The 23,953-nt window shown below is 36.0% G+C and overlaps 1 long non-coding RNA gene across 2 annotated transcripts in view; it reads right to left on the bottom strand.

Moving 5' to 3' along the window:
• Positions 1–23,953, bottom strand: part of LOC126962313 (uncharacterized) — a 30,234-nt gene that overhangs the window by 1,519 nt on the left and 4,762 nt on the right. The window contains exons 2-3 of one of the 2 annotated variants that reach the window (XR_007728643.1): positions 8,480–8,650; positions 3,222–3,327 (exon numbers count right to left, since the gene is read on the bottom strand). This is a non-coding gene — a long non-coding RNA (uncharacterized LOC126962313). Of the gene's footprint in view, positions 1–3,221; positions 3,328–7,906; positions 8,048–8,479; positions 8,651–23,953 lie in introns of those variants that run through there. The other variant, XR_007728644.1, reaches the window with a different exon arrangement.

Genomic DNA, 23,953 nt, shown 5'->3' with positions numbered 1-23,953 from the left:
TTCCAAAAGAAATTTGAAATTATTTAAATAAAAATATTAGCTCTTGGTTAATGGGCACTTATTTTGTGGTTGGAATCCTCTACTAAAGAAATCCCACTGGGCATTTTTATAAACCATTCAACAATATCATGAGGTAGGTATGCTAGCAGCCCCCTTTATTTTATGTATGGAAATATTGACATTCGGAGGATTTTGTGGCTTGCAGAAGGCTTCACAATTGGCCTAGAATATATTAATAGACAAATCTAAGACAGCCTGAAACTTTGTGCTTTACAAGAGCTATTGCCCATATGTCTAAAGGCTGTGCGATGTTCTGAGTGTGTGGGTCGAGGGGAGGAGGCACTCATCCCTATTCTCATGACCACTCCCTTCTCACTTGATCAGGGTGGCTGGATGTTTGGAAAGAAACCTTTGGGCCCCAGTTGCTCTTAGTACAAGGATGAACATGATTTTGCCTGAGATCTCAGCTCCACTCTGGAACCACATTTGGGTGAAGCGTCTGGAGATTTGGATTTGCCTGGATGATTTTTGGTTCCAGGTAAAAAGCATTTTCAGAGAAGTCAAGGAACTTCAGCTGCAATAGCATCAATGTTCATGAATAAAACTCTATGAAATAATTCTGAAAACAAGAAGGCTTAGGTGGCCATTTTAAAAGGAGGCAAATTAGAGGGCTCAGTCTGAGTCCTGCTGTTTTTTCTTAGTAAAACTTAATGTCTCCTATAAAAACATAGGCTCTACATTTCTCTCTTATTATCCAGTTCACATTTTAGCTACTCAATACAATCATATTCTCATTTGTTCATGCATTGATTCACTCATTAAATAGATTTTGATTGCTGACTCAGTGCCAAGATTCACATTAGAACATGACCTCAGGAATGATAGATACCCAGCCTAGATTGGTTGTGAGAGTGCGTGAGAGAGATCACTCTGGAGGAAGTGATCTGAGGTAGTAGGTGGTTCCTAGCTTGTAAGTAGGAATTAGCCATGATAAGAAGTAGGAGAGAGAATATTCCAGGCATAGCAAAAGGCAGGGAAAGAAGAATGCTAGAGGAAAGTGATGACAGATGAGTCCGGGAGGTACAATGGAGGCAAATAGTCACAAAAAACTCATATGGCCAACAAGGAGTTTGAATTTTACTTGGTTAAGTAATGATGAAATACTGAGAGTTTTAAAACAATTTGTTGTACTGATAACAGTGGGCTCTGGAAAGTTCCCAAAGGCCAGTAGGACCTCGATTCCAACGGGTGTCCAGGCTCTTGACATCATCTTGAGCAGGAATTCATGGATGATTCAGAAAATCGTGAAAATACAGAGATTTCTTGCAACATGAAAAGTACACACTCAAGAAAGAGGAGTATTGGTGTACTCAAGAGAGTTGCACACAAGGGGGATTGGGGATGCTACTTTCATGACTTTCTTTAACAAAGAGGTAGAATATTCATGATTCCTGAAAAAAGGTGATTTTCTTAGCACAATTAGAAGTTCTGTACTCATATCTCTATGGGCCTGATAAATTTTGAATACCTCACAGAGCTCAGAATGCTCTCAGCTAGACTAGGATTTCTTGGAAAAGTGGTGTCACCCAATTTTTTCTTTTCTTTTCTTTTTCTTTTTCTTTCTTTTTTTTTGGGGGGGGGACAGTCTCGCTTTGTCGCCCAGGCTAGAGGAGTGCAGTGACATGATCTCAGCTCACTGCAACCTCCGCCTCCCCGATTCAAGAAATTCTTCCTGCCTTAGCCTCCCGAGTAGCTGGCATTACAGGTACCAGCCATCACGCCTGGCTAATTTTTGTATTTTTTAGTAGAGACGGGGTTTCACCATGTTGGCCAGGCTGGTCTTGAACTCCTGAGCTCAGGTGATCCACCCACCTCAGCCTCCCAAAGTGCTGGAATTACAGGTGTGATCGACCTCTATGGCCCTGATAAATTCTGAATACCTCACAGACGTCAGAATGCTCTCAGCTATTTTTCTTTCCTCATATGTTATAAGCAGGGCATCTTTACCTTTTAGGAGTGTTGAAAGCTGTTAAACATAGTTTTCTAGGCTGCACTGCTTAATATGACTTGAATTTTCACTTACTATTAAATATGCAGAATGAAAAAGTCACTTGGTAGATACTTTGTATAATGTGGGTAGATTAAAATCCTCATTAAATTAATTTACATTTACATTTTATGTACTTCTTTTTTTCTTTTTTTTTTTTTTTTTTTGAGACAGAGTCTCGCTTTGTTGCCCAGGCTGGTGTGCAGTGGCATGATCTCAGCTCACTGTAACATCTGCCTCCTGGGTTCAAATGATTCTCCTGCCTCAGCTTCCCGAGTAGCTGGGATTATAGGTGCACACCAGCACCCCAACTAATTTATGTATTTTTAGTAGAGACAGAGTTTTGCTATGTTGGCCAGTTTGGTCTTGAACTCCTGACTTCAGGTGATCTGCCTGCCTCGGGCTCCCAAAGTGCTGGGATTACAGGTGTGAGCCACCGTGCCCAGCCGTATGTACTTTTTGATACAATATAAAATGCAGCTTTTTTATTTGTCTACTTTGGGTAAATGGCTGTTCCAAAGTGCCAAGTATCTCATAATCTCTACTATGGTAGGGGCTGGGAAAGCTCTTAGGTATCAGGTTAGCTTTATTAGATGGAAAGCACTATGATTTTGACAGCTGCTCCAGCTGCAGAGTTTCTGGGATGCTCTTCTTGTTAAGGACAGACCTTGTTTGCTATTCAATAAATGAATGCTTTTAAACCATATCAACAATAGCACCTAAGGAGAGCAATTCTGTATTTTACACAAGAATTTCCACAAAGTAGCTGTTAATATCAGGAGGAAATACTTATTATGTTTAATACTATCCTTAATTCTAAATAAAGAGAAATTGGACTGTATCCTTGGAGCATAGAAATTTGTGCCTTATTTATAACAAGAGAAAGAACTGACTTCCTTTTCTTGAAATCTTCCAGCAGGTTTATTTGTTATTCAAAAGTATTCACAGAAAAATGATCTCTTAGCATAATAGGAGGAATATGGAAAATAAGGAATAGAGTATTTTTTCCTTCTACTGCTTCATAGCAGGCACAGATAATTACAAAGGTTGGCATTGCTTTTGGACAAGTTGTGTCAACTGTTTGTGGTGATCTGTAGTACAGAAGAATCGGGCAATTCTTCAGGTTGGCACTCATGGGAGAACTTGAAATAAGAGAACAAGACAACTTCCTTACCAATCTGAAGCATGACCATTCTCTCTCTCCATTCCTACTTCTCTCCATTTGCTGATTCAGGCATTAGATAAAAGGAAACAGATCGCATTTCCCAAAGTGCAAGATGCTGGGTGAGAAAAACAATTGCTGGTGTCAGATTATTTCAGGAAAGCTGGATGGACAAAGCCAAACAGGTTTATTTACTACAGAGTTTTTTAGAGTCTTTAGATGCTAATGTTACAGCCATCAAAATAAGAATGAAAATTCACTGAGTGCCTACTGTGCCTCAGGTACAGGGCTTAGCTTGTGTTACCTTGTTTAATACTCATGAGGAACTCTGCCAGGGGGGCACTAATATTACCCTCATTGTACACATGAGGAAACCGAGGCCAGATAACTTGTGAAGCTTACAGAGTGTATTAGGCCATTCTTTCATTGCTATAAAAAAATACCTGAGACTGGGTAATTTATACAGAAAAAGATTTAATTGGCTCACAGTTCTGTATGCTTTACAGGAAGCATGTAATAGCATCTTCTTGGCTTCTAGGGAGGCTTCAGGAAGCTTACAATTATGGCAAAAGCAGGTGTAAGAAGGGCGGGGGAGGTGCTGGGCACTTTTTAAAGACCACATCTCATGAGAACTCACTGTCAAGAGGACAGTACCAAGGGGGATGGTGCTAGACCATTCATGAGAAATCTGCCCCCATGATTCAATCACCTCCCACCGGGCCCCACCTCCAACACTGGGAATTAAATTTCAACATGAGATTTGGGCAGAGCAAAACATTCAGACTGTATCACACAGGTAACCAGTTGTTCTTTGAGGGCAGGATTCGGTATGCAGTATTTTACACATTTATTAAACCACATTTTCTTCTTCCATCCCTTTTTCCTTCCCGTTATCTATTGAAATTAAAATTCTATGAGATCCAGTTTAGGAAATGTTGTAGCAGAGGAAATATGAAAGAATGTTGGGAAGAATCCTGCAGAGTGGTTGCATTTTCTCAGACATAAGAGATGTGTGTTACACTAGCACAAGACCAGGGAATCTTTGCCTCCTTTTTGGGTTTGAACAAAATACTACAGGCCCGTGACTTCATATTTCAAAATCTATGGAGCCTAGTCTTTCCTTCAAAATAAATTATTTCCATTTCTGGTAGATAAATCTTTGTTGGGGTACTACTTAAAATATTTTAATTAAGGAGAAGGAATAAATTCTGGCACATGCTATGTCAAGCACAATCCCTATGTCCAGAATCCTTTTACTTTACATAGCTTATGGCCTTAGCTACACTAGCTAAACCTCAAATCTGACTTTTATCAGACAGAAAGAATTTTAACAGTTTGGCTCACTTCTCAGATCATACTAAAATATGATTCTTTGTCAGTTACCTGAATAGGCAGTATATAAATTATGAAAAAGAAATGTTCAATAAGCATAAACTATCCAACTTCTCTCCTAATCAAAAAAGAAAAATACGAATGATGAAATTTTTTTATTAATCTGATTGTCAACACTTAAGAAGTTTGATAATGACATTGTTGGAAAGGCCTTATATGCATTTCTGGTGGGAAAGTAACTTATTACATTTTTACAGGACAATTTGGGAATATCTACCAGGTTAGGGGGAGAAAAGTTCATATCTTTGGACCTAGAGATGCCTGTTGTATATATTGTCAGTTAGTTCTCCTTTGTTCTTTCCACAACTCATCCTTTAAAATGGTGTACTATATGTAATATCCAGGTTTTCTCTGTCCTCGTAATAGGATTATACATCCTCACTCATTGACATGTGTTTTGCAGTGCCTCTCCCAGAGGCAGCATAAACTTCTCACCCCATTGACATCACTCCTGGCTACATGATTTGCTTTGGCCGTGGAAAGTGAGTAGATATGATATATGCCACAACTGAGCAGAAGTTTGAAAGCATAGATTGGTTTTGCCATTTCTTTTTTACCTCTGCCATGAGATAGAAAAAGAAGTTGCCTCTTCAGCCTCAGCCCTAGAATATAAATGACATGGATTCAACCTGAAGTCAAATATCAGCTGACATACATGTAAACAATTGTCGAATATTGTCATCGTAAGCCTGAAATATTGCTGTTGTGTTTTTTTTAACCCCAGCAAAACCTGGTATCAGCTAATAGAAAACCAATATTCACTATCTCTATACTCAATATAAACTCTGATTATAGTTGGCTTTCCTCTTTTCCAAACTGTACAAATGTTTGACATTTCTAATATATTTTAAAGTATATATTTTCTTATGTTGTTTGCCAACCATATTACATGGTCCTCTCTCAAGATGTACTTTAAACAGTTTTATGCCATATCATATACATTTTTAAAAATTGGGGTAAAATTTATATGAAAAATTAACCAATTTACCCTGTACAATTCTGTCTAGTTCCAAAGAATTCTCATCAATTCCATTCCCAGTTGATAATCAATATTGTGAAACTACTACCTCTGTCTAGTTCCAAAGAATTCTCATCAATTCTATTCCCAGTTTCCTTTGGGAATTCTCATCATTCCCAATGGAAACCTCATATCCACTAAGTAATCATGCCCTGTTCCCCCCAACTACCCCTTTCACTTGGAAACCACTAATCTGCTTTCTGTCTCTACGGTTTTATCTTCTTTAGATGTCATATAAATACAATTGTGCAATATTTGATTTTTTGTGGCCTCTTTCAGGTAGCATATTTTTGAGATACATCCACATTGTAGCATGCATCAGAACTTTATTTTTTATTGCTGAATAATATTCCATTTTATAGATACACCTTATTTTGTCCATTTGTTTTCACCTTTTACCTGTTGTGAATAGTGCTACTATGAACATTTGTGTACAAATGTGTGAGAACCTGTTTTCTATTCTTTTGATTATAAACTGGGAATATAATTGCTGAGTCGTGTGGCAATTCTATGGCTTTTTGAGAAACCACCTAACTGTCTTCTACAATGGTTGTACCACTTTACATTTCTACCAACAATGTATGAAGGTTCCAGTTTCTCCACATCCTTGCCAACACTCACTGTTTACCTTTTATTTTTTTAATTGTAGACTTTCCAGTGGGTGTGATATAGCATCTCATTGTGATTTCGGTTTGCACTTTTCTAACGACTAACAAGGTTAAACATCTTTGTATGTGCTTGTGTGCCATTTATATGCCTTCTTTAGGAAAATATCTATTCCAGTTCTTTGCCTGTATTTAATTAACTTATTATTCTTTTATAGAGACAGGAGGGTCTTGCTATGCTGCCCAGCTTGGTCTCAAACTCCTGAGCTCAAGGAATTCACCCACCTGGCCTCCCAAAGTGCTGGGATTACAGGCATGAACCACCACGTCTGGCTTCTTTGCCCATTTCCTAACAGAACTCTTTTTTGCTCCAACTGTCGTCTGTTTACACAGTTAGCAGTGGCTTATTTGCCTTTCAATGTTATTGAGAAATGTCCTCAGCATAGCCAGTTTTCTACCTTGAGAAAGTTCTGAAATAGGCAAAACAAAAGAGAGTGTTTTACCCTAGTCCCTCAGGGAGCGCCCTGACAGGTCAATACAGAAAAACGTAATTACATTAGACAAAGTTCTGCTCTGCTCCCTCTGGAGTCTTGAACCCACAGTGAGAATGTAAGCTTTTGTTTTAAGACCACCACAAATCCATGGAGGGTGCTGGAACTTGGCCAAACCAAATGCAGTCAAGTTCTGCCACGGTTAAGTCACTTTGGGTTACTGTACGCTTTGGGCTATTTTTCATAGTTCTAACACAGTTCTTTCTGAGAGTTTGGCTTTTTTTCCTGATATCCCATGATATATGTGTGTGTGTGTGTGTGTGTGTGTGTGTGTGTGTGTGTGTGTGTGTGTGTGTGTGTATATATATATATATATAAAATAGAAAAGAGAACACTGAAAGCATGCTGATGAATGCAGTTACATCTTCTCGGAGAGAACTTTCATTCGTATGTTCTAAGGTTTGTCCCTTAGCACTGAGCTGGTCCAGTGTTTGTGTAGATGATTGATATAACAATGCAGATGGTATGCAGAAGACCCAAAGTTGAATGGAAAAGCTAGCTAATACGCTTTTTGTTAGAGTTGATATTTAGAAATATAGAAACCTTGAGCCCCTGAATACAATAGTGAATAGCTTTGAATGCTGTTTAAAAATACAATAAAAAGTAAAGCTACCATAAATTGTTTGGCTGAAAAAGAGCAAAATTTGTCAGCAGTACAAGTAGTATACACTTTGCTTGATCAATAAGTTCAGTGTAAGGCAGCAGTCTATCAAAAGATTGAATATGCATTTTTGTTATTTTATACTAGTCTTTAAAAATATATCCAGAATCGGTGATAGAATGATGCTATTCAAATCTTAACCAGAATGTTGTGCCTACTGGGTATCATATTGAAAGAAAATCAGAAGAGACTGGAGTAATGGCCCCTGACCTCCTTTAAGAATCTATTGAAAGCTCTATCTTTTTTTTTTTTTCCTGAAATAAACATGGTTATCAAATCCTGTCAATGAATTCAAAGAGTTCACATATCAGTGTTGAAAATCTTTAAAGTAGAACAGCAAGTAGAAGTAAGCCAGGAGAAGAGAAATTAAAACTATACCATTTGAAGAATATGTGAATTAGGAGTGTTTAGATTGGAGAATAAAAAGTCTGATAGGACCTGAGTTGTAATGCGATAGGCCTTACCAGTGTTTATCAATATGAAGTTGGCTTCTTTTCCTGGCACATTTCCATGAGATTGCCTCTGACCAGTGGCATAAGGGGAAGGGTGTGCATTATTCCTGGGTAATGACATCTATTTGCTGCTGTGAGATATACCAGTGATCATTCCCCCTGCAATGTATATCAAGCAGGCAGCATATTCATGATAATGCAGTTAAAAATGGGAAGTTTTCCATCACTTCAGGCTTCTCAGTAACTATGCTAACTCATGATATATATGTCCAGTGAAATGTCTTCATTGAATTAAGCAGCTGGGATTTGGGGACTGCAGCACAATTTATCACATTTAGATAACTGTTTTCATTTTCTAAGACAGACAATATTTTTTATTATTTTGGTTGTAATGAAATTTCAAGACAGTAAGAACAGAGATTTGGCAAAATATTTTATTGTTTACTTTTTAAAATCAGATATTATGGCTAGCAAAAAATAGTGATCACCCAATCTTGTCATGACTACTGCATGAAGGTGACATTCTCCAACTGTCTAACCTTTCTTGAGTCCCAGAGATGGCATAGCTCAAGGTACAGATAGATGACTTACCGTGGGATCACTAATTACAGCTAGTCCTTTGACGGTATTAGTCAGTCAATCAGTCCTGGAAGGGTGGGAGTGGAAGGCACTGAAGCCTTGAATTGCTTCTCTCTGGGTAGAAATTGTGCCCATGTGGCCATATTTAAGCCCAACTTAATTCATCACTGGGGATGCTGAAATCTAAAAATAAAGCACACATGATCTCTAAACAAACAGGTTTGAAGCATGAATTTTTCAAACATTCTGCCTCCCTCTCCCTAGTTGTATATATCTGGTTTATGCTCTGGAAAGGGGCGCATACATTTTTATGTGTCTTTATTTTAACCCAAACATAATAATCTTGGTCTAGTTTCCATAAAAACTAAATATATTCCTTGCTATCAGGTAAGTCATAAAGAAGATATTCCCAAAGATTCCCTATCATAATAAGAAAAAACGTTGCTAATAAGTAGGGCTAATGAGCAATTAGATATAGCAGGTTTCTCCTGGTTCAAATATTCAAATGGTGAGTATATAGAAGGCACCTGGCACCAGGTAAGGGCTTGGACACAATGACCTCTAAATTACAATTAAAAGCTGAGAGCCTGTAGTTGTTTTGGCCTGAATATTTCCTGTCTCTTCTATTTTCATAGGCACTTTTTATCACAAGCTATTGTATAATTCATATAGATTCAATATCTTATCTCAGCCTAAGTTTTCTCCGTTTAATTAATACTGTTTTTGTACATATTAAGTGACAATAATACATGCAAAACATGTAACAGGTTGTATTAGTATATAATAAGTGCTTATTACTATTTTTATTGTTACTGTTAACTCCTATTGTAATGAATTCTCTTGATGTAGGTAAGGATGTCTATCTAGCTTAGAGAAGGACTATACTGGTGGAAACAGTAGGAGATTGTACACCAGCAACCTTGCCTTCTAGTCCTTGTTTTTCTGCTAACAAATTGTGTGATGATCACCAATCCCTTATCTCTTTGACCTAAATTTAAGACACTTGTTTGTATTTTGTTTTTTTCCAGCTGCAAGAACCCCCAACATTTTCAAGTTAAAAATTTCTTTGAATTTATGTAAGACAGCACCATGACTGACAAAATATCTTACTACAAACATCTTAATTAATGATAAATGCTGAAAACTACACATTATGGATATCAAGTGACCCAGAGTATTTTCTTCCCTTGGTTATAGACAATGCCCCGTTTACTGAATGCCCTGCCAGCAGATCTCCTTTCCATCCTCCTATTTCACACACTGGTGGCTCTCTTATCTCTTACTGAACACTTTGAGAACACTATTTTTAATGGGAGAATCACCTTGAACTTACTGAAGAAACCTCTTAGACCGTCTTCAGATCCGAGAGTGGGTAGGTGAAATGTGGACTGGGCATTATGTTCTGTTACCTTTCTAAAGATAGCTTTTTAAATAAATTTTTAAGGCTGCAAGTGGGGCTTTGGTAATTGTTTCTCTAAATTCGGAGACAAAAATTCCCTCTGGGCCACCAGTCAGTTCAATCTGTTCAAAAAACAATGACTCATCATCCTCCTCATTCTTCTTATAATCTTTTCAATAATTTCTTTCAAGAAGAAATGCATATTCCATGCCAAGCACAGGGATACATGTTTTAAATATTGTCTCATTTTATCTTTATAACAAACCAACAGGTAGGTCCCGTTATCTCTGTTTTTACTGGTAAAGTCACACGGCTTGTGAAGAGGGTGTCTCTGTTGGAATGCTGCTCTCTTTAAATCCAAAGTCTGTGCTTTCTGCTTCTTCCCCATCAGATTAGATCAAAGTTTAATCTTCCTTTCTCATTTCAAAACCTGACTTTGTTGGAGGAGAGCCTGTAAGAGAGGAAGTGTGACTAGATCGTATCAAGAGCTTCTCCTGAAGGGTGACATTACTTCTGGGCTAATTCCTTATTGAAGGAACTATGGGAGAAAATTATTACAGTGCTTGTCTCTTTGAAGGTGTTTTTCTTAAGTCAAGGCAGCCCCAAGGAGTCCTCAAAGGAGTTGTAATTGAATTGTTCTTCCTTTTACTCATCACTGTTGAGACAGGTATGCAAATAACACTGAGGCATTTAGGAAGGTTATTTGAGTCCTGATGTTTGTTCAAGCAACATTTGAGAAACACTATTAGGAAAATGTGTGCATATTCTACATCATTTGAGATATAATGAATCTTGATTATTAGATTAATCGTATCATATGTGTCAACTAGGAAAACATGCCTTATTTGGGGGTGAGATTTTGTCTGCAGGTACTAGTGAGGATGTTTTTTGGTAATCTATTGAAAGATGAAGTCACAGAATTTTTTTTTTTTTTTAAAGGAGGTTTTAGCTTATATTTGACTGAGGTTGAAGTAAGAAGCCAATTTGGAAGGTAGCTACTTGTGAAGCTCTCTAGATATTAAGTGTTATTTCTAAAACAAACAATCACTCCAGGAAACTGTCAAGACCATGATCCCAGGAAAACCACAGGGGAAAGTAGAGCACAGAAGGAAGAACAATGAACTAGGAATAAGAACCTGCTACGCCAGGAACTAACTCTATGTGTGTCTTAGGACAAGTTACTTAACCAGTGTCAAGCTCACGTTCTGTGTTTGCAAAGTAAATGTGGTTGCGTGTTTGACCAAGCAGTTTCTAATGTCCCATTGAACTACATATACCATGATTTGAAGTGTATGCAGAATTAACGATTTGCTATCAGTAAGGATGTTTATTTTATATTTGTTTCCTTAGATGTCCTTTTAACACAATGAAAGATGACCTTAAATAGTTGAATAAAAGTAGTATTCATCTTTCTAAAAATCAAAACCTGTCCATGTGTTAACCCTTTATTGTCACATTAGCCTTTGCACTGTATGCATATTCCTGTCAATGTATACAGCTAAGAAAATGTAATAGACGGCCAAATAATACTGACTTTACTGGTGTAAGATACAGATATTAAAATTTAGAGGCTTCCCAATTTCTAGGCAATTGATTTACCTTTTCATGACCTTAACTCTGAAAGGTAACTACTATGAACTGAATTGTGCACGCCCCTCCCCACTCAGATATTGAAGTTCTAACCCCCAGTATCTCAAAATGTGACTGTATGTATTTGGAGATAGAGCTGTGAAAGAGGTGGTGAAAGTAAAATGAGGTCATAGGTGAACCCTAATCTAATATGACTGGTGTTCTTATAAGAAGAGGAGATTAGGACACAGACAACACAGACTAACACGCTCATGTGAGGACACAGAGAAAAGGAGTCTGTCTGCAAGCCAAGAAGAGAGGACTCAGAAGAATCTGTTGACACCCCGATCTTGGACTTCTAACTTCCAGAACTGTGAGAAAATAAATATTTAAGTAATCGCCCTGTCTATTGTATTTTGTTATGACATACCTAGAAAACTAATACAGCATTATTATTCTCAGTTTTTGATTTAGAAAATGTGACTCAGAGAGGTTAGTTAACTGGCCAAAGATCGAGGTTAGTTAACTGGCCAAAGATCACATGGCAGCAGTTGGATTCAAACTTGTTTTTCTGTCCATGCACTTTCCATGTCACCATATAGTTGCCTTATTAAGCAGAACAGGTGACCTTCACCCTTTCATGGAGCATCACTATGTCCCATGTAAGAGTCTATGAAAGGGTAACTGCTTGCAGAGACTTTACAAGGACTTTGCAAGCATGACACTTTCAGGAAGAAGCAAAGCCTGTTGCTCAGGAGCCTGAGTTCCTTCACTGGACTGTTCGGGACCTGGCACTAGCCCTTGGTCTTTGAACTTGAATAAGCTACATAAACTTTCTATGCCTTTTTCCTCCTTATATGATGAAATCGAAATAAAAATACCTACCTTATATGTTTGTTGGGAGGATTAAATGAGATACTGCATATACAGCCTTTAGTGTAGCCCTTGGCATGTTTTAGGAGTCAATATATGTTAGCTGTTAATAATGCTACAGTTGCTATTATTTTTATTCCTTCATTTGATCTGACAACTATTCTGTAAGATGAATAACTTGAGGGACTTTTGCAATTTTTATGATGGACACTTTTATGCTAAAGAGAAGAAACAAAGTCCCTGAAATTATAACAGATTATTTTGAATGAGCTCAGTTTGTTTTATTTTAATTTCACTTTCACTTTTTAAACTAAATTAGCTTATTATAACTTTGTTTTTTATTTATAATAACCATATGACTATGACTCGAATTTTCATGTACTTTTTGAATTAACGGGATGCTGGGTATCAGTCTAGGGACAGGTCTGTTGAGCTAACCTGTAATTGTTTCTTTACACTTTTAAGGGACTATCCTCAATATAAAAATAACCATTTTTTTGTAGTGATCTTTTATGACTGAGAGTATTTTTGTCATGCCAGAAAACTACAATTTTCTCCGCTTAAACATTGGAGTTTTGAAAGCTCTTAGGGTTTGAACCAGGTCAAGTCATGTTTTGCAATTACTTCTCCTTTCTCAAATAGTTTCCAATATGTTACAAAATGCAGTGTAAAAAAAAAAAAGGATTTAGTAAACATTGCTATATGGGAAATGTTTTTAGGGATATGTTGTTAAATGTCCTCAATATTTATTAAATGCTTTTAAGCAAAAACAAACAAAATAAAATTTCTCTTCAGCACTTTTTTTAAAATTAATTGTGTTGTACAACAATGTTTTGATTTACGCACACATTGTGAAGTGGCTCAAACAAAAGCTGTCTAACATCTGCATGACTTCACATACTTGACCATAATTTTTGGTGAGAACACTCAAAAATCTACTCTTTTAGCATTTTTCAAGGACATATCATTAACTATGATCATCATGATGAACAATAGATTTCTTGAACTTACTCCTGCGTAACTAAAATTTTATGTCCTTTAACCAACATCACCCCAATTCTCCTAGCCCCCCAGCCTCTAGTAACATCATTTTACTCTCTGTTTCTATGATGTCAATGTTTTAAGATTCTACGTAAGTGAGATCATACAGTGTTTGTCTTGCTGTGCCTGGCTGCTTTCATTTAGTGCCTCAAGGTTCACCCATGTTGTTGCAAATGACAGGATTTTCTTCCTTTTTAAGGCTGAGTAGTATTCTGTTGTGTATATATACCACACTTTATCCATTCATTCTTTGATGGACACTTAGGTTGATTTTATACCTTGGCTATTGTGAATAATGCTGAAATGAACATGGAATTGCAGACACCTCTTCAACATACTGATTTCACATACTTTGGGTCTATACCCAGAAGTGGGATTGCTGGGTCATATGACAGTTGTATTTTTACTTTCTTGCAGAATCTCCATACTATTTTTCATTATGGATATGATATACTAGTTTACATAGTTGCTGATAATGTACAAGGGTTCCCATTTCTCCACAACCTTGCTAACACTTATCTTTCATCTTCTTTGCAGTTACCATTCTAACAGGTGTGAGGCGATATTCCATTACGGTTTTGACTTGCATTTCCCTGATAATTAGTAATTTTAACCATTTTTTTCAAATATCCATTGGCCGTTTGTATGTCTTGTTTTTCTTCAGTACTTTCTTCTACAGAAATTTCAATAGATTGGATAAATAATTACATGTTGATCATTTGACATTTTTACTGAATTAACCAATCAATCATGTCAGTCTAGACTTTTAAAAATCGTTAATAACTCATTTAATTATCAATTGTCAGTCATCCTTTCCTGAAGTGGCTCTTAATGCATTCCTAGAGGCTCTAATTCAGGAAGCAGTGGGAAACTGAGTCAGGGAAGAAAGATTAGGCTCGGTAATGGAGAGGACAAAAGTGAAGGGAAACATTTTATTCTGTAGGCACTAAAGAATCTTTGTAAATTACTTAGTAATAAAGTGACTTCTGACCTCAAGAAGATCAAGCTGGCATAGATATCTACAATTTATTAGGTAGAGCAGAAACTCGACTTAGAAGTTTATTTTAAATTGTCCTAGTAAGAGGCAATGAGCATTGAACAACACTGCCTGCATTGGAAATGGAGAAGGGAGAAGGGACGTGAGAAGCAACACTTAGGTTGACAAAACAGGCATGAATAGTATAGGAGCAGCAGAGTCAATGGTTACTTGTTTATGTGGGAAAAAAATGTTTAAACTAGAAAAGGCAGAAGAAATATTTAAAGGGCATTTAAAGCACAATAGCTTTTTTTTTTCTTTTAACTACTTCATTAAATGAGTTTTTATCAATAGATTCTGGTGAATCATATCACAGGGTAGTAATAATAGCCATGAATTTTCAAGGAAATACCAGAAGGACAATGACCTGCTTCTCTCAGGAGAACACCATGGCTTCACAAGGAGGGTGCTGGGTAGGGCAATGGGGACTCTAGTATTTTTGGTCTATCGCATTTGGTGTAGATCTGCCTTAGGAGTGGGAACTGGATGAAGAAAGATAGTCCAAGGCCTTTTGGCTGCTCTTGCCTTGAATAGATCTCCTTCAACACAGAGCTGGGTATGTGTGATAAATCTTGGTGGCCTGCAACTTCCAGGAAGAAACTTCAACCCTGACTGGGAGCTGGGTACAGAGGGAGCCCTCTGTTCTCAGTAGCACCTTTAGTGGTAGAGTTTCTTTTTGTGTTGAACTGGATAGATGGAGAGGGAATCGATCCCGTATTAAATGACACAGGCTGATTGGTATTCTGAGAGTTAGTAGATTTTCTTGAATAAATGTATCTTCATTTTCTGTGTGTCCTTAGGACAATTAACCGAGACTTTACATAGTTGTAAGTGTTGTTTCAATAATTTTCCCCAGTTATGGTTATTTCACTGTAGACAGAGTTCACAGAGTTCCTCACACAGCCACTCTGGGAGTTTTCTCTTTAGTTGTCATCTGTTAATTGAGATATTGGCAAGTGAAACTGTGTTTAGAAGATGATAAAGGAGTGTGAATGTTTCTGAAAACCAGGCCATGTTTGTAATAAGTAGAAGTAATAGATGGAAGAGATGCCAGGAAGCAATGTTTCCACAGATGTAAAATGATGAGAACAGCTATAATCTGGATAGCTCCACGGAGCAGAACTAAATTTTATACACAGAATTACTAGGAGAAAGATTTTACTAAACTTTTGAAACAAATTTAGTTGAGTAAAAAATAAATGGCCGGCAAATATGTGGCACTGAACTCCCTTTGGAAATGTATTAGCAAAGTGGTGTCATCATGTTTTAAGGGAATGCTAAAGGAGATGTCTACAATGATAGATCATCAGGCAAAAATGAACATAGAAATGTTTACATTGCACAGAGGCCAGTGGGAGGCTACTGTATTAATCAAGGTGAGAGAGGATGCTTGTCTAAAGGGGACAGTAGCAGACAGAATGGAGAGAGGTAAGCTAGCACCGCAAGCTGTGGCGAAGGATCCAGGAATGTAGGCAATTAAGCACAGCATGCTGTAGACCAACAGACTTCACCTGATTCACAGTTAATGACTCTCATTCCTTTTCATTTATAGTCTAAAGGGCCACAGGTGTGATAATAGGAAATGTTTAGACACCCATATATTTTGCATCTTCTCCTCTTTAGTTAGATGTATAACTGCTTCATTAAAGCTTGACTTCATATAGTTCAAGACATTAAGACATTTCAAAATGCAAGCCTTTCCTTGCCATATCAGCAACAAAAGGAAAAATATACAATAAAGTGTTACGAGCACAGTGTTTCTCAAATTATTTGACTACACCAAATATCAGAAGTTTCCTGAAGCAACAAAATGAATAGTAACACAAATAAAAACAAATACAATAAATGCCTGTAAAAAATTTCAGACCTAGGTTACAAGGTCAAGCATACTTTCATGCATTTAAAAAAATAATAATAAAAGAAGATCAGGGAATATCGCTACAAAAAAGTTCTATGAACTAAATGTCCATGAAGCAGCACAAGATAAGCAGAATAAACAGAGAGAAGTCTGGATAATATAGCCTTTAATCAGAATAGAGGTAGAAACTCTATTTAAGAGAATTAGCATGTGGCTAGAAATAATAAATTTTGACACCAGGTCATCAATTTTGGTAAAATAAAGGAATGTGAGAAACTCGTAATTGTAATTGTGATTCTGAAAAGTTCATCTATTTTTCTTTTCGCAAAATCACAATTTTTGAGATACACCTATTTAAGTAAAATGCCAGAACCTTTTTTTCTATGTGTGCGTTTTTACTTTTGCCTTTAAAATATTCAAAATTCTGCTTAAAGTAATAAATTTTACTGTTAATATCCTTCTTCATTTAGGATTGGCTTTACTTAAATCTCATTAAAATACTATAATAGAAAATGGGACCTCTGTAAATGTTCAAGAATAAGAAGCAAATTTTCAGTAATAGTTTTTAACTTATTTTTTACAATAGATTTTTAGGACACATATATTATAAAATATATTTCAACAAGTGAGTCTCAAAGTTTGTTTTGTATGTGAATCCTGTTCTATTAGGGTGGTGCAAAAGCAATTGCGGTTTTTGCCATTGCTTTTAATGTCAAAACCGCAATTGCTTTTGCACCAACCTGACAAAATGCACCACAGTTCAGCCAAGAATCTAATAAAAATGTATGTTATTAAGATGAAGATCTGTTACAGGCATTGGAGAAAGGTTTTCATCCTGCTGTAATTAGGGGTTTTTAGGTTTTGTATTTCTTCAATAAATGTTTTCTATTTCTTAAAATTTGTCCTGCAGTTATGATATGACATCACTGATCAGCTTGTTATAAAGGGACTGACACTATAGAAGAGATCCCCTTAATGGACTTTACAGCTTCAAATATAATGATATGGTTAGACTTCATGTTCCCATTTAAATCTCATCTTAAATTGTAATCTCCGTAATCCCCATAATCCCATGTGTCAAGGGAGAGACCAGATGGAGGTAATTGAATCATGGGGGGTGGTTCCTTAGGTGGTTCTTGTGATAGTGATTGAGTTCTCATGAGATCTGATGGTTTTATAAGGTGCTCTTCCGCCTTGGCTTGGCGCTTCTTCCTGCGACCTTGTGAAGAAGTTGTCTTACTTCCCCTTTGCCTTCCGTCATGATTACAAGCTTCCTGAGGCTTCCCCAGCCATGCTGAACTGTGAGTCAACTAAACCTTTTTCCTTTATAAATTACCCAGTCTCTCAGATATTTATTTATAGCAACGTGGAAACAGATTAATACATACAAGTAAAGCAAATTTAAATAAATTAGAAAAATATAACAGAAAATAATGTGTTACAACTATGAAGATAGCCATTCATTTGAGTATACTCTTTATACTTGCATTCCTCTCTTTGCAGCTAGAAAAATATGATTTTTATAATCAAAGGTAATAGTTTGTTTCCTTTGTTAAGACTTTTTATACCATTAACAAATCATGAGTTCAGATTTAATGTAAATTTACTTTGGAAGGGATTTACATAAAACCATTTTCCATGGACAGTGTGTCATTACAAGAAATTTGAACATTGCATAGTTTAATAGGTTGTTAATTACTTAACATGAAATACATAAATAAATGAATGTGTTTGCATTTTATTAGTAATTATTACAAGCATTTAAATGCCAAATTACTTACGTGTATGTAGAAGCAAAATGCTTCTAATTTAATAAATATGGTAAAATATAATCTTCAAATTAACAATAGCTAATTAATCTACAGATGAATCGATTTACCTAAAGTGAATATATGATGTGACTTGGATGATTAGAGGTCAAATTTGAGTAATGTTTTTAATGTTAATTTTGTCCATTGAGAGTTCTAGCTTTTTAAAATATTTTAACTTTCATTTTAGGTTCAGGGGTACATGTGCAGGTTTGTCATATAGGTAAACTTGTGACTCAGGAAATCACCAGGGAACTAAGCACAGTACTCAAAAGTTGTTTTTTCTGAACCTCTGTCTCCTCCCATCCTCTTTCCTTAGGTAGACCCCATTATCTGTTGTTCCCCTTTTTCTATGTGTTCTCATTATTTGGCTCCCACTTATAAGTGAGGACATGCAGTATTTAGTTTTCTGTTCCTGCATTGGTGTGCTAAGGATAATGACCTTCAGCTCCATCCATGTTCCCACAAAGGACATGGTCTTGCAACTTTCTTTATGGCTGCATAGTATTCCAAGGTGTATATGTACTACATTTTCTTGAATGAGTCTACTGTTGATGGGCTTTTAGGTTGATTTCATGTCTTCGCTATTACAGTGAACATACCAGTGCATGTGTCCTTATGGTAGAACAATTAATATTCCTTTGAGTATATACCCAGTAGTGGGATTGCTGAGTTGAATGGTCATTCTCTTTTTAGTTCTTTGAGGAATCACCACACTGCTTTTCACAGTGGTTGAACTAACTTAGTTGCAGGTTTTATGAATGTCATGAATTGAAAAGGCTGGCTTTGATCTTCTCCATCACTGTTTTAGGAGACAAGAAAATGTGTAGAGTAAGTTTATATACTTTCAGTAAAAACTAGAAGAAAATGCCCAGTTCTACATAAACTTTAAATAGATGACAACTTTGAATTTTGTCTCATTGCTTCATGCTAAAAATAATTTATATGTAGGTGTTGATTAGGTTATAAAGCCTATAAAACATACACATATGACTAACTCATTCAGGCTCTCTTCAGTGGTTGTATTAGTCAGAATTGGCAGTTAATGCTGTATTGTTAACCCTGAAAATTCCAGTGGTTTAATTCAATGAAGAATTATTTCTGACTCAGGCTATATATTTAATGTGAGTCAGCAGGGGTTTTCTTTCACTTTCCACTCAGATTAAGAGGGAATCTTGACCAGGTGCAGTGGCTCACACCTGTAATTCCAGCACTTTGGGAGGCTGAGGCAGGCGGATCATGAGGTCAGGAGTTCAAGACCAGCCTGACCAATACGGTGAAACCCCTTCTGTATTAAAAATACAAAAATTAGCTGGGCATGGTGGCACACACCTGTAATGCCAGCTACTCAGGAGACCGAGGCAGGAGAATCGCTTGAACCCGGGAGGCGGAGGTTGCAGTGAGCCAAGATCACACCATTGCACTCTAGCCTGGGTGACAGAGTGAGACTCCATCTCAAAAAAAGAGGGAATCTTAAGCCCTGGTTTCATGCTCACTTGGAAACAAGAGAGAGTGCTGAATCTAGCACTGGCTGCTATTTCCTGTAATTAACATTTTTGTTAACATTTTCCTGGCCAAATAAAGGTCATATGTCTTTGCCTGATTTTGGAGATTTGGAAGCATGAAATCTTCTCATGCACAGGTATGTCAGACTGCTATTAACTTCAATAGGGATGGTACCAGGTTGAAGAGACCAAAGCAAAGACCCAGAACCAACAAATAAGACATATGATTTATTAGTGGGAACTTACATACAGGGATGGTCCAATGGCAGGAGGCTGGACAGGAGAACTTAAACCACATATAAAAAGCATGCAGTTTATAAAGCGCCTTCGCTTAGTGCTGTTCCCCTAGCAACCTCCACATGGTAACCCTCATAAGTTATTGCTGTCAGATGCATCTTTCTCACAGTATGCTGGTTATTGTTACATGTGTCAATGATACACCTGCCTAGAAGGCAGGGAACCTGAGTATTTAGTAAATAGAATTTATGATAATACATGCTGAGTATTGGCCCTAGGTCATTGCTGGATAATGCTACATCTATCATCCATGTCAGAAGTTAAAATATATGTACCAACATTTTTTGAGAATTGATATATTCACTTCAACATACATTGATATATGCTAAATGTGATGATTCCTTCAACAACTGGGAATAATGTCAGGTTATAAAGATCACTTGCATACAGTGAAGCGCATCACTAGGTAAAGTTGAGAGAGACAGTTGGGTGAGACTGGGCATTGAGTGAACATTTTTTAATCTTGGAAGTATCATCTTAATATGAGATCAGAACTCTTGAAATTGGATTCTATAATGAGAATACTTTTTAATGGGAGAGTAGTAGGTATTTTAGGCCACATAAAACAGCTTACAGTCCACAGTTTATAATTAGATGTTTTCATTTTTTTCTTACTCTTTATTTTATAATGTTGTATTTTGAAATGAATTGAGTGCTTAGTTTAACTGATATTCTATGGCATTGTATAAAACACACTAAGAATATTAAATGTATTATTGCTGTTAACTTTCTATTCTTAACAGATATATTTATTAAGTTATTAATCTAAATGTCTATTAATTTGGTGGAGACTCTAAGCTGAGAGGAAAGCAGAGATCAATGGAAAACTTCAACTGCCTCTTGTGTACCATAACATGACTTCATGTTTTATAACGATCAAAACAAATCACTAGAGCTTTTGCTGCTTACGAGAGAAGTCTTTCTTCATTTAAGAAGTCTTATTAATAATAATCTTTAAACTTATCTTTATGCATAAAACATAACTTGTATTTAAAAGATGAGTATATAGTTCATTGTGTTTATTATATATTAGATTTTAAGCACAAAGCATTTCTTAATGGCATTTCATAATTTTTATTTTAACAATGAGTATCCTAAATATGATAAAATTAAAGGTCATTTTATGTTCATGACATATTAATTTTAGATATATATTCTATGTCAATTTCTAATTTATGTAAAATTTTAATATTTATGGAAATATTTCAAGGCACATAAAATGTAAGTTTGCTATTCATTATTCATAAACTATGGAACATAAATCTTTTAAATCATTATTTAAACATTTAATAAAATGCAATAAACCTTTATATTTAAGAGTTTTCCCCCCAAAGGCCAGCAGTATGTGAAATAATTTGTTCTTATGCTGTCAATCAGAGGCATCTTACTTAACAGTCGACACTAGAAGAGAAAAATTATTCATTCATAACCTAGAGATCACACTGTAGGCCTATTTACTTTCTCGATCTCTTCACACTTAAATTTATACAAACAACTGAATGCTTCATCGATCGTTAAACATCTACCCAGAAATTTTTCCAAACCATGCTCTTTCACACATGAGAAGCCTATATATTTCAAGCATCAGACAATTACATTTTGTAGAAAATAATTCTGTGGTAAGGCAGAGATGTAAAGGGTAAAACAAAGATTTTCTAGTTACTTTCCTTGATTAGATGGAATTTTGAGGTTTACAATTGCTATAACAAGCATTATGTTGTTGAAAACAGGTATTAGATTAGGGGGATAGGACATATGAGGGAGGTGCTAGTAAACAACAGACCTAAAGAAGTTAGGTACAGATGATAGACTACAGGAGTTTTATTAAATTGGATGTTTATGATTTGCCTCATCCTCCTCAATCTCCTTTTATCTGACTACCTTACCTTTGGTTTCATTTTTTAAGAAGTTGTTCTCTTCATTAGGGCTGTGTAAAACACTGGAATTATATAAACTCATACGTCCTGTCCTTAATTCTATCATATAAAGTGCATCCAACTTTGAACACTGTATTGTAATTGAATGTTTACTAGAGGTCACCTCTTTTAGGACAATAACTGTTCTATAAAATGAAGATACAGAGATCTACTTGTAAAGTGGTTGTGAAGATAGCGCTTAGAAAGCACTTAGCCCAGCTCGTGACATGTAAAAGGCTAACTATTCATCCCTAGCACCCAGCAAAGTAACTGGGGCCTTTTTGGTGGGTAATAAATGTTTAAATCAATGAATAATTAAAATTAACCCTGAGTGAATGGAATAAACTGTGTATATTGAAATATAGTAGGTTAGCATTAAAGATGGTGGGGAAGGGTCATAAATTCAAGGTCAGAATTGTTGGAATGGATTATTTTCCTCTTCTCCGTGCTTGTATTTTAGAGCAAATGACTGCATGCTTCACAAAGAATTAAAATTTCTAAGTTCTGATCCTGGTTTTGCAAATAGTTATCTTTGTGATGTCAGAGAAGTTTTCTAACTATGTTTTAAACATTCATTTCTGATTGTAAAAAGATGCTTAACTCCATTATTTCCAAGGTCCTTTGAGTAACAAACTTATGATGATATGAAAAGTTCTTTGGCATTGATGATTGGGCTGAGCAATTAGCTGGCCAGGATAAGGGACACTCCTCTTTGGTAGTGAGTGGGTGTTGTCTTGTTTTGTCATGCTTCAGTAACCTCAGAAGCAGGAAAAATTTAAGAGCTCTCGTGACCCTGTGGAAAATGAGGAGTGCTGATATGCCTGCAGGATTGCTAGAGATCCAGAAATGAAAAATAAAATAGAATTATTCCTGAAGCATGAATTTAATGATAACAGAAAGAAGTTCAAATTTGCATTACAGAACTGAGGCTGTGTGGGAGTTACAATTTTGCTACAGGTAATCCTCATTTCACTAACAAGAAGATGTATTAGTTAGGGAAAGGCAATACTGACCCAATAATACAATTACTGAAAGTCAATGGCATAGGTCCATGAAGCAGCTCTGCTCCTCTCAGCCATTCAAGAACCTATGTTTCTTGTAAGTCACCATGGTATTTAGGGCATCATAGTCATCTATGTGGTCAAAGCTGGGTTAGTACCACATCTGGTTTCCAGCTGGTGGAGAAGAATGATTATACAGGAGCATATGTATAATAAAGGTAACAGACATAATTTCTTCTCACTTTTTTAGTTTTTTTTATGATAACTTAGTTAAATGAACACATTTTAAATCAAAGTATATATATTTTTTGCTGTATGTTCAGGATGAAAAAGAGAACAGATTTTAGTGAACATATGGAAGTCTTTCCCAGGCACAGTGGCTCACACCTGTAATCCTAGCACTTTGAGAGGCCAAGGGAGATGGATCTGTTGAGTCTAGGAGTTCGAGAACAGCCTGGGCAACAAGGAAAACCCTTTCTTTACCAAAAAAACCCCAAAAAACAAAGCACAAAAAAGAAATCTCTACCACTGAAGGTGACTATAAGACTTTTATTTTAATCAAAAGAGATATGGCCAGTGTATTCAATATGCATTATCTGATGAATTATTGTATACTTTTGATTCATCTATCATATCATAAATATATACTTTAATATATAATCATGATACAGTATGAACATGTAATATACAGCATATCTATTAATATTTTCTTAAAAGTATGTTTAATAGATTGGAAATGAGTTCGCAGTAAACTGTTAATTTAAAATATCGTTATGAAACAACAAATCTAATTTTCATAAATAAATCTAGTATCTATATACAGAAAATGTTGGAATAATATACATGAATATGTTAGTAACAGTTATTGCTGAAGTTTTTTAGCTAGTTATATTTTCCAATTTTCCCAATGAACATGCATTTATCATGTAAATAAGGAAAAGTTCATGTATCATGTAAATAAGTATCATGTAAATAGGTAAAAGTGTAAAAACAAAATTTGAGGATTTTGAAATGATCACTGGGGAATTCAAATTTAAGTTTATTCTACTTCAGCTATGATACTGCTAGAATTACTAATTTCTTTAACCAAAAGCTTCAGATGGGCTTTTAAAATCCCAAAGCAGAAAACTTAGAGGAAAGAATGTGGGAAGGAAGGTATTAAAGGAACTGGCTGTGATCCTCT

Source organism: Macaca thibetana, chromosome 9 (genome assembly GCF_024542745.1).
Source record: "Macaca thibetana thibetana isolate TM-01 chromosome 9, ASM2454274v1, whole genome shotgun sequence".
Taxonomy (NCBI): Eukaryota; Metazoa; Chordata; class Mammalia; order Primates; family Cercopithecidae; genus Macaca; species Macaca thibetana.
Note: the sequence above shows the minus strand (reverse complement) of the source record. Positions and strands in the feature narration are given on the sequence as shown.